Below are 19,846 nucleotides of genomic sequence, written 5' to 3'. Positions count from 1 at the left end.
TACTACCCGGAAGCCGAGGCGTCGAGGAGTCCAGACCTTTGCCTGAGGTCACACGGCATCTTCATCCACTCCTCTCGCTGCTACGGCAACATCCCTCAGCCCGGGGGGCTTAAACAACAGGCACGCGTTTCTCACAGTTCGGCAGCGTGGGAAGGCCAAGGTCAAGGTGCCGGCAGTTTCCGTGCCTGGCGAGAGACCTCTTCCTGGTTCACAGATGGCTGCCCTCCCACGCTGTCCTCACCTGGCCCTTCCTTGGTGTGAGCTCATAGAGAGAGCGCTCTACCATCTCTTCCTCTTCCTGTTAGACCCCCAATCCCATCACTAGGGCCCCACCTCCAAACACCCCCCCATCGGGGCTTAGGGCTTCCACACATGAATTCTGGGGAGGCTTTACGGGCTGGCTCTGCATGGGATAGAAGGCGTGCTCTGGTGTCTCCTACCGGGCTGGGGCCTCCCTCCACCTGCTCTGCCGCGGGCATCACTGGGACACTGTCGCCTGGGTGACGACTTCCTGACTCGCCAGCATATCAATGGGAAGGAAGCACCAGAGCGAAGCCTCCAGCCTAGATGGTCAGAGCACAAGGTAAGGGGGTTTCAGAGCCGGGAGGGGTCTTTGGCGCCTTTTCAGCCACCTGCACCGTGAATTCCCAGTGAATGCGAGTGCTGACAGGTGGAATGGAGTACTCGCTGAATGAACACTACCCATGAACGGCCCAGTGCCTGCCACGTGCAGACTCAGCTGGGCCCTTCGTGGGCATTCCCACAGGTGGCTTTCCCCATGCCCACCCTATGGGATAGGTCCTTTACCCTCCACGTTACAGAAGAGGGCCCAGACCCAAGGGCCCGGACCCCACAGGGCGGTGGGGGAGGCACAGGGACTGATCGCGGTCTTCTCTACCTCTGCACACTGGTCTTTCCATCATTTCACATTTTTCTTCTTCCCACGGAGAAAGCGGATCCTTCTAAGCAGAGATAAACCCACCAGAACCAGGATGAATGAAACCACCCAGTCCCAAAGGGGCTTCAGGGGAAAGGGGGTCCAACCGTGTTGCATGGTGGGGCCAGATGCCCTTCACATCCTTCCGTCCCCGGGATTCTAAGACACTCCCCACCAGAGAGACCAGAACGTAGTTGGTAGAATTCTTTCCCGGACCCAAGGAGGAGATGCCCACTGGGCTCATCAGGGGCGCAGCACGAGGGGTGCCCACATGGTAGGGCAGAGGGAGCTGAATTCTCATGGGCAGCCACCAAGTAGAGGGGTCAGTTGAGGTGCTCTGAGCCCCTCCAGAGGAGGCGGCAGGAGCTAAGTGACACGTGAGAGGAAGTGGCCTCCGACAGCTTCCTGCACACACACCCAGGGAGGTTCGAGTCTGAGCCGTAGGTGAAGAATGATTTCTCTTAGTATGGCAAGAAGAAAAAAAAAAAAAAAAGCAAAACATCCGGCTCTGTAATAAAAACAGCCTCGTGGGGCTGGGGGACCCCGGACACAAAAACATGCCCAACATGGACTGGTGCTTTGGTGTGCCAGCCGCACCCCTGAGGCCCGGGTCTGTCCTGCCAAGCCCCCGAAATGCGTTCAGGCCCGCCCAAGGACGCAGGATTCAACCGCTACCCCTGTGTTACTTGTTTTATTTATCTCCGCCTTAAAACCATAGTTCTAAACAGTGTAGGCCCTTGACTGCTGACTCAGCTGCCAGAGCCAAAACTCATAAAATCCTATTTCAAAAAGGTCCGATGATTTTATTTTCTGACCATAAATATGAAATTTAATTAGGAGCTTGCTGCTAATGAAGTTGCCACAGAAGCCAGCCTGGAGACACAGAGCAGGAAGAGACCGCCCCACATTAAACAGAACCTGCGGCCCTGTTAACCCTTGCCTCTCTCCCTGCCCTTCACCACGACCCTTGAAGCCTGGAGAGTGGAAAGCAGCCTCCGACCTGGAAGGACAAGGGGGGGGCGGGCGCTCACTTAGAGAACGGGATGTGGGTCAGATGTCCCCTCCGGTTGGTGGGAAGTTTCTGGGCCCTCTGGCCTGGCTGTGTCTTCACAGCAGGGCGGGGGGAATGGAAAGAGGCTAAAGGAAAACACACTAGCGCTTAGAAAGAGCCCCATCACTCTGCTTCCCTGGACATCAGTGGGAGTGCAACTTGGGGGTATTCACACTCGACCAAACACGTGAAATGCCCACCCTGCTCCTCCAACTACCCCTGGCCTCGGTTTATCATTTATAAAATGGGAATCTATAAATCTATAAATAGCTCATCTATAAAATAGGCATAATGCCCACAGCTGGTGATATTTTAGTGATGATGGAACGTATTTCTAAAGCCCATGCCTGGAATATAGCAGGTGCTCAATAAATGGGAGCCTTCATTATTATTGTCCTTGTATGTGTTCATTCGTTAAATCCAAAGTCCAGAACTCACTAAGATCTGAAGTCCTATTGAGAAGAAATGGACTATTTCAAGCATCATTCGAGAAGCTGAAGGTGAAACATGAAAAACGCAACCCATACAGTCGGTGCTAAAATAATGCTAACATCAACCAAGGTGTGTCCTGCACCACGGTGTCTAAGACCCAGGGGTGCGTGGATGGTGTGAAAATGCGTCCAACACATGTGCAGAGTCATGACTGCACACACGCACAGACTCCCAAAACACAAATACCTGTTAGACATGAGAGCCACCTTCCCTCCTGATGGAATCTACAGCACGAAACTTCAGACTTGGTTTGCAGTCAAGGCACACAATAAAGGCTTATGGCAGAAGGTAATAGAGTTTTGAGGGTTGTTTTCATTCTTGCCTTTTTTTTAATTGAAGCATATTGCCATTCTGCTGGCATCTGAGTTCTTGAACCAGTAGGAATAGCACATGTTTCAGCTCCTTGTGGCTCTGGAGGGAATTCCCCTAGGGTCACAGCTGAGATTTCTGGGATGCTAGACGCTGAACCCCCTTGGGCATAACTGTCAGCCCCAACAGGTGCAGCTGGCTTGAAGGATTAAATGTCATGGGTGAACTATGCTGTGTAAATCCAACCCTGTTGTCTCCATTTACTGGGTTTAGCACCATGGTCTCCTCTACACCACAAGCCTCAGTTGATTCCCCACGTGGGGAACTGCCTTGGCTCATAGGCTGAAATCCCTCCCCGATCGGTGCTGTCTGTGGGCCCGCAGCATCGGCACCATCTGGAGCTTATGGGACCTGCAGCTCTTTGGGCCTCATCTCAGACCTTCTGAGTCAGAGCTTGCATTTTAACAAGCTCTCTGGGTGACTCACACAGATACCGATAAGTGCTGTTCTAGCTCAGGCCTCACTGTCTGCAGAGACGCAGGTTGCTGACTTGCCGGTTCACTCCCCTTCCAAGTCTTCTAGAACGTTTGTTTGATACCTGTGCTGATCTCTCCTGGCTCACACCTTGCCTGGCCTTTGATGGAGCTTCTGACTTCCCATTTTGGCTCAACACATTCAAGATCTTTGGGGAGACTGAGCCCCAAGTGGGACCAGGTCTTCACACTTCATCCCTCAGTGGCCCTCACTTTGTCATGGCCTTGCCATGGGCCCTAGATGCTTGTGTATGCAATGCAACAGCTCAGTGGTTCACTGACTTCATTCCTGATCAACAACATCACCTGGAAGCAACTTCTAAAAACTTGGGGACCTGGGCTCTGCTGCCCATTACCTGCCTCTGCTTCTTCCAGCAATCATCTTCCAATGGGTCATGGAAAAACACTGTTTACTTGTAGCTAGTCCTGCTGTAAAGTGAAGTAAGGATTCTTTTGCAAAGGAGGATTAAGCCCCACAGTTATTTCTTATAAAATTCCAATATTTTATACAACAAGATTTTTGGGTGTACTTTAAGTCTTATTTGTGGACAGGGTGCCCCATGATTTCTCCTTACAGTAAATCCTAAATCACTGTGCATCTTTTATTAACACCTTCTTATCTGGCTTGGTGAATTCAGATCAGTCATGAGGTATGCAGAAAGTAACACATTATGAATAACAGCAAGAATATTAAACAATTATAAAGTGTGACAAGATATTTGAAACAACTGTTTGTAGACACTGGAATAGGGTTAGGATGACCATAACAGAAGATAAATTCAGGATGTAAACCTCATGACTGCTCTGGCTTTTTGTCTGGATGCACTTTACATAGTATGGGCAAAAAGGTGGAGCCCAGAGGATGGCAGCTTCACCAAACTGTGGAGACAGAGATCGGAGTTCAGGGCCTTTGAGGTCTGCAATTTGGGAGGAGGGACACCAAGAGGAACTACACAGACCAAGAGTGGCTAAATACTAAACTACACTTACACAAGCAAGACTCCATGAGCTTGGCAGAGAACAACTACCACATGACTGTGAACTGAGGAATTTCAGATGACACACAGGACTGAGAGATGCTGGAGTTCCAACTAGCCAGGCTGGAGAGACTTCACTGAATTCAGAGACCCAGAAAGTCTATACCTTAGGAAAAGCACTACTCTAACTCCAGAATAAAGACTGCCCTAGCTATATCTAACAAAGCTTAACAGTAAGTTTCAAAAGGATCAGGCGTATTCACACATAAAGTAACTATGTGCCAGATCCAAACTTATCATGAATTACAATCAAATCCAGAAACTTGGTATCCACAATGACCAGAATTCAAGAAAAAAAATTTATTAGACATGTGTAAGCTGACAAATGTGACTCATAAACAGAGGGGGAAAAAAAAAAAACAGTCAACAGAAGCAGATCCAGAAATTACCAAAGTGTTGGAATGTGCACACCAAGACTTTAAAACAGCTGTTGTAAATATGTCAAAGATTTAAAGAAAACATGGACATAATAATAAAACAGGTATGAAACAAGAAATAGCTAAATGGAAATTCTAGATGTAAAAATTAGAATATATATGTTATAAATTCAAATAGATGGGTTTAACAACCACTTGGACAATGCAGAAAATTCAGTGAACTTGAAAACAGAGCAACAGAAACTATACACGAGGCAAAGAGGAAAAGAAAAGGCTGAAAAGGCTGAACAGAGAATTAGTGAATTGTGGGATAATATCATATGGTCTAACATTCATGTAATTAGAGTCCCAGAAGGAGAAGAGAAAGAGAAATTGTGGGAGAGAAGTTATCTTTAAAATGTTTCCATATTTGATGAAAAATATCAACCCACAGATTCAAGAAACTCCGTGAACTCCAAGCAAAATAAACACAAAATTGTACATAGGCATATCTCAAATTGCTGAAAGCTGAATATAAAGAGAAAAAATTTAAAGCCAACAGAAAAAAGATAAATTCTATACAATGGAATAGTGATAAGAATTACTGTTCATTCCTAAAGGGAAACAACGTGAGGGGGAAGAAAATAGAACTACATCTTTAAAGTGCTGAAACAAAAAGTCAACTTTGAATTCTTCATCTGGTAAGATATCTTTCAAAAGTAGGATGAAATAGGGTGCCTGGGTGGCTCAGCCGGTTAAGCGACTGCCTTCGGCTCAGGTCATGATCCTGGAGTCCCGGGATCGAGTCCTGCATCGGGCTCCCTGCTCAGCAGGGAGTCTGCTTCTCCCTCTGACCCTCCTCCCTCTCATGCTCTCTGTCTCTCATTCTCTCTCTCGCAAAAAAAAAAAAAAAAAAAATCTTCAAAAAAAAAAAGAATGTTAAAAAAAAGTAGGATGAAATAAAAGCTCTTTCTTTGATTAAAAAGCTGAAAAGATTCATCATAGCAGACCTGTAGTGTGGGGAAATCAAAGAATAGTCTTCAGAATGAAAACAAATGATACCAAATGGAAACTTGAATCTGCACGAAGAGTTGAAGAGTGTCAAAAATGGTAAATTTGTAAATAAATATATATTTTTTCATTTTTAAATTTCTTTAAAAGATAACTGATGACTTAAAGCAAAAATAACAACAATCTATTGTGTACTTTATAACATATGTAGAAAATACATGTCACTAATAACACAAGGATGAGAGGGGGTTAAATGAAAGTATACTGTTGTAAATCTTTACACTAGATGTAAAGCACTGTAAGTACAAGGTAGGGTGTGGTAAGTTAAAGATGCAATTTATAAACCATAGATGGGCGCCTGGGTGGCTCAGTTGGTTAAGCGACTGCCTTCAGCTCAGGTCATGATCCTGGAGTCCTGGGGTCGAGTCCCGCATCGGGCTCCCTGCTCGGCAGGGAGTCTGCTTCTCCCTCTGACCCTCCTCCCTCTCATGCTGTCTCTCATTCTCTCTCTCTCAAATAAATAAATAAAATCTAAATAAAAAAACAAAAAAACAAAAACAAAAAACCATAGAGCAACTGTGCATATCCACAAATAAAACAAACAGGTAGGCTAACAAGTCAACAGAGCAGACAAAATGGAACACCAAAAAGACCTTGATTAATCCAAAGAAAGGCACGAAAGGAGGAAAAATGAAAAAAAGAATGGATGCATCATAAAGAAAAGACTCAGATGGTAAATGTAAAGGGACTAAACACTTCAATTAAAAGGCAGAGATTGTCAGGGTGAATTAAAAAAAATACTCAACTATATGCTGTGTGTAAGAGACACCCATTAAATATAAAGACACAAGTAAGATAAAAGTAAAAACATAGAAACATTATTCATAAAACCTGGAATGGCTATATAGTATCCCAAAAACAGGCTTCAGAAAAGGAGTATTACCAGAGATAAAGAGGGAGTAAAAATGATGGGAGTCCATTCATCCAGAAGCTGTAACAGTCCTAAATGTGTATGCATCTAATTGTAGAGCTTCAAAACACGTGAAGCAAAAAATGGACAAAACTGAAAGGAGGATTGGACAAACTGACAATTACAGTCATAGATTTCAACACTCCTCTGTTATTGTTAGGACAAGTAGATAAATATCAAGGACACAGAAGATTTGAACATTATCAACCAACCTGACCTAATTGACATTTATAAAACACAACAGCTAACAACTGAGGGATACCTGCAGAATATATGTGCTTTTAGGCTTGCATGAAATACTCTCCAAGACCTTATGTTGGTCCATAAGACAAGTCTCAATAACTTTAAAAGAATTAAAATTATATAAAATACGTTTTCTGGCAAAAGGGAATTAAATTGGAAATTGATAATTAAAAATCCCTAGATATTTGGAAATTACATGACACAGTCCTAAACAACCCCTTGCTCAAAGAAGAAGCAAAAGGGAAATTTTGAAAATATCTGAACTGAATAGAAATAAAAACACAATGTCAAAAATTTGTGGCATATAGCTAAATCAATGCTTAGAGGGAAGTTTATAATTTTAAAGGCTTATATTAGAAAAGAAAAATGATTTAAAATTAATGATCTAAATGTCTACATTAAGCAGCCAGAAAAGTCAAAGTAAGTAGAGGAAAGGAGACAATAAAGGTAAGAGTGGGAAACAATAAAATAGAAAATATAATAGCAATATGGAAAAATAAAATAACTTCTTTGAAAAGATTAACAAAATTGATAAACCTCTAGCTAGACTGATTAAGAAAAAAAAAGAAAACGAAACAATCAATATAAGTAATGGAGATGAGATGTAACTATAGATCTACCAGGCACTGGGAGATGGGAATATTATGAAAAACTATGCCCACAAATTCTATGCATAGATAACAAGGACAAAAATTATTCAAAAGACAAAAATTCCCAAAATTGGCCTAAGAAGAAATAGACAGTTTGAGTTATCCTATCTATTAAAGAATCTGAAGTCATTATCAGAAATTCTTTCACAAAGAAAGCTCTAGACTCATTTGGCTTCACTGGTGAATTCTATCAAACACTTCAGATAGAAATAACACCAATTTTACATAAACTCTTTCATAAAATAGAGAAGTAATACTCCCCATCTCATTTTATGTGCCCAACATTATGCTGATTCCAAAACCAAAAAAAGACAGTACCGGAAAAGAAAATTTATAAAACCAGTACCCTTCATGAATATAGATGCAAAAATCCTTAATGTAAATTTAGCATAAAATTTCAGAAATATACAGAAAGGATAATACATCATGGCCAAGTGGGGTTGATTCCAGGAATGCAAGGTTAGTTCAACATTTCAAAATCAACCACTAATTCATCATATTAAGAGACTAGAGGGAAAAAACCATATGATTAGCTCAATAGATGCAGAAATCATTTGGCAAAATTCAACACTCGTTCACATTAATACCCCTCAGCAAACTAGAAAAGAAGGAAATTGCCCTCAAGATGACAACAGCTATCACCATACTTCATGATAAAAGGCTAAATGCTTTCCCACTAACACTGGGAACAAAGGATATTCACACTAATCACTTCTATTCAACATTGTACTGGCGTTTCTAGATGTGCAATAAGGCCAGAAAAAGAAATAAAGGGAATGAAGTTTAGAAAGGAAGAGGTAAAACTGTCATTATTTATAGACATCATGATTGTGTACAGAAAAAACACAACGGAATCTATAAAAAATCTACTAGAATACCAATAATAACTACTTGTAACTAATCACAAATTTAGCAAGGACACAGGATGCAAGGTCAAGATACAAAAATGAAAAAAAAAACACCTAATATCAAAGAACATGAAATACTTCAGATTTAAATACAATGAAAGATGTATGAAATGTCCACACGGAAAACTACAAAGCATTGCTAAAAAAAAAAAAAAAAAAAAAGAAAGAAAGAAGCCCTAAACCAAATGGAGAGGTATATCATGTTCATGGATTGGAAGACAGTTCAATGTCATTAAGATGTTAAGGTGTCTTTTAGGTCTAAATTTACCTAGAACTGCAATACATTTCAATCAAATACCAAAAAGCTCTTTTGGTATAGCATGAACAAACTAATTCTAATATTTATATAGGAAGGTAAGGAAAAATTCTGGAAAAAAAAAGGACAGAATTGGAGGAATAGGATATAAATTAATATATATTAATTATATATAAATGTGTTACACATTCATTTATGTTATACATTACATTCTTATATAACATAATTATTATGTTATATATTTATATATAGATATGATTTCAAGGCTTACTGTGAAACTACAATCAACAAGACAGTGTGTTTTGTTGCTTAAAGATAGGCAACATGTCAATGAAACAGAGGAGTGAGTCCAAAAATAGATCTGTGGCTACATAGTCAGTTATTTTTTGCCAAAGACACCAAAGCAATTCAAAGGTGGCAGGAGAGTCTTTTCAGTGATTGGTGCTGGAACAAATGGACATCCATATGGAAAAATATAATCCTCAACTCCTACCTCACACTGGACACTAAAATTAACTCAAGATAGAACACAGATTTAAACCTAAAATTAAAAAAAAAAAAAACACCTAAAATCCAAAACTATAATGTTTGGAGAAGAAAACATAAGAATATCTTTACAACCTTAAGGTGGGCAAAGATTTCCTAGACAAGATGCAGAAAGCACTCACCACAAAACTGAAGGAAGAGAAAGAAAATCAATAAACATCATCAAAATAAAAAGTGGGAAAAACCACCCATTAAGAACACTAGTAGGAAAATGAATAGGGACGCTCCAGACGCAACGGAAATTGTTGCAGTATATATACCCTTGATATAGGACTGGTACGCAGAACATATAAAGAACCCCCTTCAAATAAAAACCAAACAGTAATAAGTCAAAGAGTAGATGGAAGACTTGAAGAAGCATTTCAGAAAGGAGGAAATACAAATGGCCAATAAGCACATGAAAAGGAGTTCAAGGTCACGAGTCACCAGGGGACTGCAAATTAAATGAAGGACAAGAATAGCATCACACAGGGGTGCCTGGGTGGCTCAGTTGTTAAGCGTCTGCCTTCGGCTCAGGTCATGATCCCTGGGTCCTGGGATCGAGTCCCACATTGGGCTCCCTGCTCTGCGGGAAGCCTCCCTCTCCCACTCCCCCTGCTTGTGTTCTCTCTCTCGCTGTCTCTCTGTCAAATAAGTAAATAAAATCTTTAAAACAAAAAAAAAGAATGCATCACACATCCAGTAGAACTGAGAACACCAAATGTGCGGAGGACATGGGAAACGGGAACCCCTATGCCCAGCGGGTGGGGTTGTCGAATAGTAGGGCCACCTTGGAAAATGGCCTGGCGGCTCTTGCAAAATTAAACAGGCACTTGTCCCATGACCCAGCAAAGACCCAGGGTCCCAGCATGCAGGACCCTTGGTACTTACTCCAGTGAGTGAAAACATGTCCGCACAAAGATTTGCCCATGAATGTTTAGTACAGCTTTACTCACGACACCCGAAGACCGGGAACAATACGAGTGTCTATCAACAGGAGGATGGATAAACAGTCTGGAGTCATAAAAAGGAATAGGAAGCAACGAGCACACACAGAGATGAATCTCAAAAATGCGCAGAGTGGAAGAAGCCAGACACGGAGGAGAACGCACTGTGGGATTCTCGCTGCATGACGATCTCAAACAGGCAAGGCACCTGCCACAAAACAAGTGGGAGCATTGACGGGCTGCTTCTGGTGGGAAGCGCCCAGACCGGGAGGCACACGCGGGAACGTGCTGGCTGGGGTTTGGAAATGGCTTCTATTTTGCTGGGGTGCAGGTCACGTTTTCCAAAAAGGATGAAACCGCACACTCTAGACTTAAGAGCTGTGTTCTGCAACGTACAGTCGGGTCTCCACGTGAAAAAGAAATTAGAGTTAGTGCAGTTGAGGTGACCTCTCTACTTACTGCAAGGCTGTGCTTTCGCTCCCTTGTCATCTGAGATGACCTGTGGCCGTTAGCGAACACCCCGGGGATGAGCTCAATCCCGCCAGAGGCCTTGGCATTGTGTGAGCCCCAACCACCACGTGTGTGGAAGTATGAAAAGGTTGAGCGCCCCCAAGTTTAGTCTGTGTTGGTTCCCCGGGGCTGTGGCAGTAAGATGGGGTGGCTTAAAACAACAGAAATTTATTGGGGCCTTGGTTTGGGAGGTGGGAAGCCTGAAATCAAGGTGTGGGCCAGATCGGTTCCTTCTGGAGGCCCGGAGAGAGAATCTGTTATTCGAGACCTCTTTCTTTCCGCTTCTGGTGGTTTCTGGCAATCCCTGGCATTCCTGGCCTTGGAGACGCATCGCTCCAATCTTTGCCTCCCTGGGCCACAGCGTTCTTCTCTATGCATCTCTATATCCTCTTCTTTTTTTTTTTAAAAGATTTTATTTATTTATTTGACAGAGAGAGACACAGCGAGAGCAGGAACACAAGCAGGGGGAGTGGGAGAGGGAGAAGCAGGCTCCCCGCAGAGCAGGGAGCCCGATGTGGGACTCGATCCCAGGACCCTGGGATCATGACCTGAGCCGAAGGCAGTCGCTCAACCGACTGAGCCACCCAGGCACCCTATATCCTCTTCTTTTTACATGGGCACTGGTCATGGGATTTCGGCGCTACCCTTAACCAGTATGAACTCATCTGAACTAATTACATCCACAAAGACCCTGTTTCTAAAGAAGATTTCATTCTGAGGCTCCAGGTGGACATGGATTCTGCAGGACAGTATTGAACCCACTATGGTGTGCCCTCTGGTCCCCCAAATTCACATCCATCCCACCTGCACCACATATTCACCCCGCTCCAACCCCCGGTGAGTCTCTGTCTCCCGAAGGCCCCTGTTAACATGTACGTGTCTCCTAGGAGGAGAGGCTGCTCCTGGCAACTCTCTTGTCCCATCAGAAAACTGTAATTTACCTTGAAAGGCTCGGGGATCCTGGTCCCCGGCAAAGGACACAAGTCAGGCAAGTTTCAACACAGGTGAAACAGGCAGAGCTTCTTCAGGGAAGGGCACGGGGCCTGGGTCTCCAGGGGGGCTTTGAACAGCCCACATCTGGGTTTGGGATCTGCACATCCAGGCCACAGAGGTACAGCAAAGGCATATTTTTCTGCATTAAAATTTGAAAGAGCAATACGGGCACTCATTCAGGCCATTCTCCCTGGGGACGCAGGGTTGCAGAAGGTACCTCTCGGGGTTCACAGGAGAAAGTTTCTGGTGGGCCATCCAGGATGGGTACCTCATCCATTTGGAAGCACGACTCAAATCTGAAGGTCCCTGAGAAACTGGGAACACGCCCCCAAACTTGTTAACTGTGCAGGAGAGGGGGTATCAGGGAGAAGGTCACATCCACAGAGAGAGCCAAAGGTCAGGCCTTGTGCTCAGGCTCAGAGTGGCCCTCGCCTTTCTCCATAAAGGAGTTCTCCACTAGCAGGATGGATAATTGAGCCTCGGTGGGGGCAACCTCCTGTGGGTTTAGGAACTGGTTCCTTAAGCCTCCTCAGTCTTGCCCCGTCACACTCTGCTCCCAGGAAAGACGTGTAAAGCAGAAACAGAGTGACCCGCTGCCTTCTCACATCTCCCCTGGGATGCAGATGTTCCTGGTCACGTTCGGCTCAGAGGCACGAATCCCCTGCCCAGGGTGACACTGGGGGGCGGCTGAGCCCCATTCACACACAGGCGCAGGGCTCCGTGACCTCCAGACCCTCCACGCCAGGGTTCCGGCAGCCGGCTCCTCCATGCACGCCTGTTTGGGAACAGTGGAAACAGTGATTCTTAACTGAGGAATTTCAAACATCAGGGACCTGACTATGTGTGTGTGGGGTGGGGGCAGAGCTGTTCTGGAAAAAGGGCCTCAAAAACACAGCACTGTTTATACATGGGAAAAAACCATCTGTGGAGGGTCGAAGGGCCGTGGGTTCTGCACGTGAATGCCTTTGCTGGACGGGAGCTCGGAAGTCTGCAAGAATGTCTGAAGAAGTCCGGTCAAAAATGCTCAGGTCTCTGCTGGTAACCATAGTGGCTCCGGCGGCCGTAACAGACCCACAGACCGGGGGGCTTAACCAACAGCTATTGATTTCTCAGAGTTCTGGAGGTTCCAAGGCCAAGATCAAGGTGCGGGCAGGGCTGGTTTCTGGCGAGAGCCTCTTCCTGCTTGCAGACGGTGGCCTCCCCTATGTGCCCACATCCCTGGTATCTTTCTCCTCTTATACGGAGACTCATCCCATTGGGTCAGGGGCCCCCTTTTAGGACCTCCTTTTAGCCTTCATTAGCTCCTTAGAGGACCACCTCCCAGTACAGTCACATGGGAGCTCGGGCCGTCAACATATGCATCCAGAGGGGAGGCAAGTCTGTCTGTGAGCCTGATTAAGCTCGTCACTTCCTCTCCATCCTCCTGGCAGGACGTGGGAACCACACGGACTTCTTTAAACAAAGGGGACTTGGCAGATACCAGCCAGATGAACACAGTTATTTAAGACTCTTTCCCGCAACACTGCAATTGCTTGACATACAGAACTCCCTCTGAATTGCTCCTGGTGACACTTTATAAGCGATGGTCTGGAAGCTTGAAAAACAGTCCCAAGGGGGAAGGACTGCAGTCCTTTTGTGTATGGTGACACTGACCCTGGGAAAGTTGGGACCCACACAGCAGCCCCGCCCAAGAGCTTCGGTTCCTCATGTCCCTGCACCTGCCCATGCTGTTCCCTGCACCTGGGACGCAGATACCTGATGCAGGAGGTTCGGAAGTGCAGCCCATGAATTTGCATGTGTAACGCGATGCTGGCCCCCCAGGTAGCATTTTGAGTGGCTAGGTCTCTTGCCCCGTTGTCGTCACCAACAGCTACCATCAGTCATGGGACTAAACCCATAAAGGCAGTCTCTCAGGTGATCCTTATGACAGCCGCATGAGGATGGTTTTGGGATCACGTGCCCTTGACTGAGACCCAGCATCTGGAGACAGCAGGTGACTGGTCCAAGGTCACTGGGCAGTGGGTGGTACAGCCAGGATTCGAATCCAGGTCAGGTTACGGATGCTCATTCCCCTGGCACCTTCTTTTAAATGCCAGGTGACACGAGGTTAACCATGCTTTTGGTCTAATCTCTCCCCTTCCTGCCTTCAGCTAGCCAGCTGGGATGAAAATCTATCATGGAAGGACGGAAATGGGGACTCAGGAACACATCAAGAATAACAAAACAGAGTTAACAAAGACAGAGGTGACTTTTTCAGGTTTCCTATCACCGGCCATGATTAATTCACAGCTTTTTACATGCTAATGTTTTCCTGCCTTCTGCCAGTAATAAATAACCAATATGCTTTAATACCTAGTTATTATTCATCCCTTTCAGAAATTTGGATTTTGATTCTTCATTGCAGCTCAATCACATTGAATTTCTTTAAGCAGGACAGCTCCATTAAGAGTCCCCTCCAAGGACATTCTGGCGGGGCGGTGACAGTAATGGATAGTGGGTGACAAGAGAGAGTGGGGAGCTGTGACACGAAATATTAGCAGCCATGGGGAAAGAGGGGGAAACTGTAATAAAAAACACCACCAAAGCACACTTAAGTAACGTTAAGGTTATGACACACACCAATAAAACCAGGAAACTTAGAGTCACGGCCGACATGCTATTCGTAACATGCCTTTATCCACCTGTTTCTGAGTAGAGATGTGGGTCCACTTCATCACCTTCCTGACATGGAGGGCTCCCCTCTGGCTCCGCCTTGAGTTGAGATGGCTCGCCAACCCCAGCTGTGTGTTTCAGAAAGCTACTTGGAGCTTTCTCCATCTTAACTTCCTCAAAGGGTTTTTTCCAGCAACGAAGGCCAAGCCGACAAGCCAAAGCTGGTTGGGAGGGTCATCTCCTTCCAAAGAAGTTGTCCTTTCTCCTGGGACCCCAGAGCTCTCTGTCTTGCCCTCCACGCAACACGCGGCACCTCGCGTTCTCTCAGGCCAGTTGAGAACTGGACACCACGAGCTCCATTCTGCCCTGCGGTCGCTCCCAGGGCATGAGCATCAGTCCCGCCATCTCTGGGGGGCCACCTTCCTTCATGGTCACCTGGGCCGTCAACTCTGCGTTCTCAGGCCTGCTCACTCCTTCCAGTGCAGGGACGCCCGGGATGCATCCAGCACAAACAACTCTTCCTTAGGGACGGCGCTTCTTAACGTTCTCGAATCCATTTGGTATCTGGGACCACTTCCAGAATGAAGTTTTTAAATACATGACGTACCATACAGAGGAGTACATGGGGAAACCATGATGCCAAAATACCAGATATTTTAAAAATTATTATCTTCTAATATGTGTGCTTCCTTATTAACGCATCCAATGATATCTAGCACTGGAGTCCAACGACTCCCCTGATTTTGGGGACATGCAAATAATGCTTTGAGGTATCCGCAATAACCATAACATAATGGGATATGAGAATATTTGTGATTTCTGTTGGTGACAAAGTTGAAAATACCACTGATGCTGTTGTGGTTTGTCACGTGAATCCATCATTGAAGGAAATGCTGAACTTTCATTAGAACTAATGGAAAAGAGATGCAATTCCTTACAGCCAAGTTCACGGGCTCCTGAATTCTCTCCACGGATCCCGGGGTGGGGGGGCGCCCAAGCTCCAGGCTAAGCAGCCTGTGAGCAGGTGCAGGACCCCCCCAGGTGAGGGACCCCATCTGTCTTGTTTGTGGCGGGAACACAATGCCTGGCAAAGGCCGTGGCGTATCTGCAGACACAGAGAAGTACCCGAGGAGTGAACCGCATGGGTACAACTTCATTTCGCATCTGTGCATGGCATTTCTGGATGGCTCCTTGAGAAAAGCGGGGAGCCCCGGTCTTTTCATGTTTGCCTCTGCGCGGACTCGTTCAATCAACAGCATGCAACGTTATTTATGTTAACTGAGCTCTAATTTACATATCATGAAATCTAGCATTTCAAGCATATGATTCAGTGCATTTCATGTATTCCAAGGTTGTACAACCCTATCATCTAATCCCAGAACACTGCCATCACTCCTAAGAGAGACCCATACTCGTTAGCAGTCACTCTCCATCCTCCCCTTCCTGCAGCCCCTGGCAACCACCGATCTGCTTTGCCTCTATGGATTCCCTCTTGGGACCTTTCACATCAATGGAATCCTACAATCTGTGGCCTTTTGTGCCTGGCTTCTTTCATTTAGCATAGTGGTTCCATCCACATGGTAGCAGGTACCTGCGCCTCATTCCTTTTACGGCTGAATACTATTCCATTGCATGGAGAGACCACATGTTGTTCATCCACATTCATCCGTTGGTAGACATTTGGGCTGTTAACACCAACACGTGCCAGATGGGGACTCAAGGTGAGCAGGGACTCTGCCCTCCTGGGGCCAGAACAGTAGGCCCTGAGGCCAGCCCCTGGGGTTGGGACCCCTCAGTTTCCCCATCTGTAAAATGGGGAGGGGTCTACCTTGGAGGCTCACAGGGAGGCTTTAGAAAGTGAACACACAGGAAAGACTTAGAATATGCTTGGCACATGGCGAGTGTTGGAGAATAGAGTCAATAAATTATGTCAGTCACACCGTGTGATGAATGCCAGGTAAGAAGCAAGCAGGTGTTGACAGTACGGTGGGTCTCACGGAGAGAGGGCACTTGGATGAGGCAGTCAGGGAAAGCCTGTCAGTCTTAAGTCGAGGCCCAAAGGATGAGAAGGAACCAAGTAAATGAAGCATCAGGGGACCAGGGATCCCGTCAGAGAGAAAAGCAAACACAAACCTAGGGAAGAAAAAGGCCTGCAGTGGTCCAGGACAATGCTGTCCAGGAGGAAGATCACATTGGCCAGGAATATGGGTATAATCTTACATTTTCCAGCTGCGATGTTACAGAAACTCAGAAGAAAACAGGTAAAAGTAATTTCAATAATACATTGCATCTCACCTAATATATCAAAAATACGAACATTTTGACACGTGACTAATATAAAAGTTGTTGATGAGATAGTCTGCATTTTTTTTCATCTATGACCTTGAAACCCAAAGTGTATTTATTTACACACACGGCACATCCCAGCTGAGACACAGAGTTCAAGTGCCCGATGGCCACGCTAGGGAGCGGCCACCATCCTGGGCAGCCCCGAGAGGGCCTATTGGAGGGCGAACGGGGCGAGAGTGTTGGATCCTCGGGGACAGGAAGCATGACGTGATGTGGTGGGCATCTGAAACAGATTGAGGAGGCTGCTCTGTGAGAACAGACTCTGGGGAGACAAGAGGGGAGGCAGGGGACCGCTCAGGGGGCAAGGGGTCACCAGATGTTGACAGCGGACAGAAGGGTTGACCATTCCATCTCACCACCTAACTCCTGGGGTAACTCAAAGACCCTTCTTAAGGTACCAGATGGTATGTGCACGCAGGATATTACTACTGATGCCACCCCGAATGCATCTTGATATTAGGGCCCGGCCCAGTGCAGGGCCCAGGGCTCAGCAGATGGTCCCACTGCTGGCGGAACCCTCGCCGGTCCCGGGCCCCAGAGACACTTGGAAGAACACTTCCAAGTGAGTTCTTGCCAGAACACTCACGCTGCAGCAGATTGCACAAGCTCCCCTGTGCGCTCTAGTCTCCTGCCGACCACTCATCACAGCCTGCCCTATTAATAATGGATCTTTGCCGGGAGGGCCTCTTATAACCTTAACCTACTGTCACATCGGCTCAGTGATGTGTTCTGGCAAGAACTCAAAGTCAAGAAGGGCATGGGAGCGGACGCCTCCACTAACGGTCGGCCCAGAAAGTGTTGGGACCGACCACATCCAGGACTGCAACACACTGCACTCCAGGCCAGAGCATCGTGAGCCTCCTGCAGGTTACTATGGAGATGGGATGTCAGGTCCCCACGGGGACAGGACACTCACAGAGCTCCCGGGTGAATGAGAGTTGTGGGCTGAGGGGCCAGGAGGCCCAGGACCAGGCAGAGTGGGTATTTCAGGGTTCCAAAAGGGCTGCAAGAGTGGTCAAAAGAGGAGAAGCAGCTGGGTCAGCTGCTGGGAGTGCATATGACCTAGGGCAGCATCCTGGGGCATTTCGCGGTAACCCACAGCCACACGCCAGTGAGTTACAGAGAGCAGACCCTGACTTAAAGCACAGTTTTGGGCTGGGAGGGAGGTCAGCAGCTCCCCCCAGGCTCGCAGCCATGCCTTCCCCAGGGAACGACTCATGCCAGAGAATCTCAATTACTTCCGCACCTAAGGCATACCTTAATGTGCCTGGCACATCGCTAGATCTCTTTTGGCAGGAAAGTTTGGCCATAGAGAGGTAAGTGAAAACTCTAGAGAAAGACCAAGACCCTGGCTACACCGTAGTTGGGGTCACCCGGGTCACCCTCCACTTGGGATGCAGGACTCAGTTTTGCAAGCTTGAAGAACTGAATATTCTCCCCTTTGTTCCAGGTCATCTGGATCAACGGACTCTTACGAGGCTGACTCATAAGGCAGAATGCTAATTCATTTTTGTTATATTATAAATGGTCACCTTCCTCCAGAAGAACATAGCAATGTAGACTTTGGCGTGAGGCAGGCCTGGGATTGAACCCGGCTCTGCTGCTTATTGGTTGAGTGAGCTGGGGAAGTGATTAGAACTCTCCAAGCCTCAAACGCTTTACCTGTAAGAGGGGAATGATGACTCTGTAGAAACTTTACAGGGTTGCTGCAGGGATTAAATGAAGTAATGTGTAGAAAGAGCTTAGCCCAGGGCCTGACACATGGAAACTCAATTAGTATATCCTATTGACTGCACAGAATTCTGCCCCAGGAGACCAAAATAACGACCGGACACTCATTTACTCTATCGGTACACACTTCTGAGTAGCTACTACGTGCCTGTTCTTCGCTTGGCACTAAGTTTGCAGTGGTGAATAAAACAGGTGTGATCTTTGCCTTCATGGAGTTCACAGTCCAGTGGGTAACATTAGCATGAAGTAAATAAGCATACTAATAAATCCGTATTAAGACATTGTGATATGAGATTTGAAGGCAGTGAACTGAGATTATAAGAGAGTAAAGGACTGAGTTATCTCCCCAATGAACAAATTCAAAATGAGAGCAAAGAATGATAGGTCTCTAGGGTCAGAATTTCCCTCAAAGTATGTTTAACAACAACAACATCAAAAAAGTGAGTAGTGGGGGGGTGTGATATGGTCAAACTGACTGGAAGCCTGGGATACTGCAGGACTTCTCAGAGCCTTAGCTTATACATCTCCCCAAGGGAAGAGCAGCAGGCAGCCTTTCCCAACTTGTTTGATCACAGAATCCTTGCTTTATGGAGCAACTCACAGGGCTGGTGTTCTCTGTCACATGCTGTGAGAAGCACCATCTCAGCTACACGTTCATCAACATGGAAAGGCATGATGAACTCATGTTCACTCCAGGGATATGTCTGTTCTGAAAACAGGGACTTGTCAGTAGCACCAGGCTATGCCTTCCCCAGGTCAGTGCAGGTAAAAACCAGATGGCCAATTCTTGCTCTCAGACAAGACCTCTCTTCCTCTGTCATGGCACCAATACTCACGACGGACAAGCCCAATGAATGAGATCACTTGCATTCTGTTACACTTGGCTTGGTGTCTACTGATGAGGTGTGGGAAGGACCCAGTCACTTCAGTTCATCTTTTAGGGTGGGTGACCCCCTGCTGGGGATCATCGCACTCATTTTACCTCAATTCCTGTCAGGTGGAATTTCAGAGGGTGGTGTTTTCTGAGCCTATTCCCACATTGTGGAGTGGGTGGTGCCACATCTGGGGAGGGATCACGTGTACCATAGAGGGTCTGGGCTTGGAGTCAGACAGTCAAATAAATTCCACCATAACCATCTGCGTAACTTATGCAAGGCCTTTCCTCATCTATAAAGTCAGAATCACAGCATCTCTTCAACCGTGGTATGGTGAATTAGTATTTATAGGCTTGGACACAATAGCTTCCATGTCAGAATGAGCGTATGATAACTATAAAGTCCCCCCAGGAAATGACATCAATACCCTCCCCCAAGAAGCTCATGCTCCAGCTAGGGAGACAAACCAGTATATCAGAGCAATCAGGAAATAATGAGACAATTACACGCT

This window comes from Mirounga angustirostris, unplaced genomic scaffold (assembly GCF_029215605.1).
Source record: "Mirounga angustirostris isolate CCGP_5_RB_7025 unplaced genomic scaffold, mMirAng1.0.hap1 SCAF_5, whole genome shotgun sequence".
Classification (NCBI taxonomy): Eukaryota; Metazoa; Chordata; class Mammalia; order Carnivora; family Phocidae; genus Mirounga; species Mirounga angustirostris.
The sequence above is the reverse complement of the archived record's forward strand: the minus strand, read 5'-3'. Positions refer to the sequence as shown.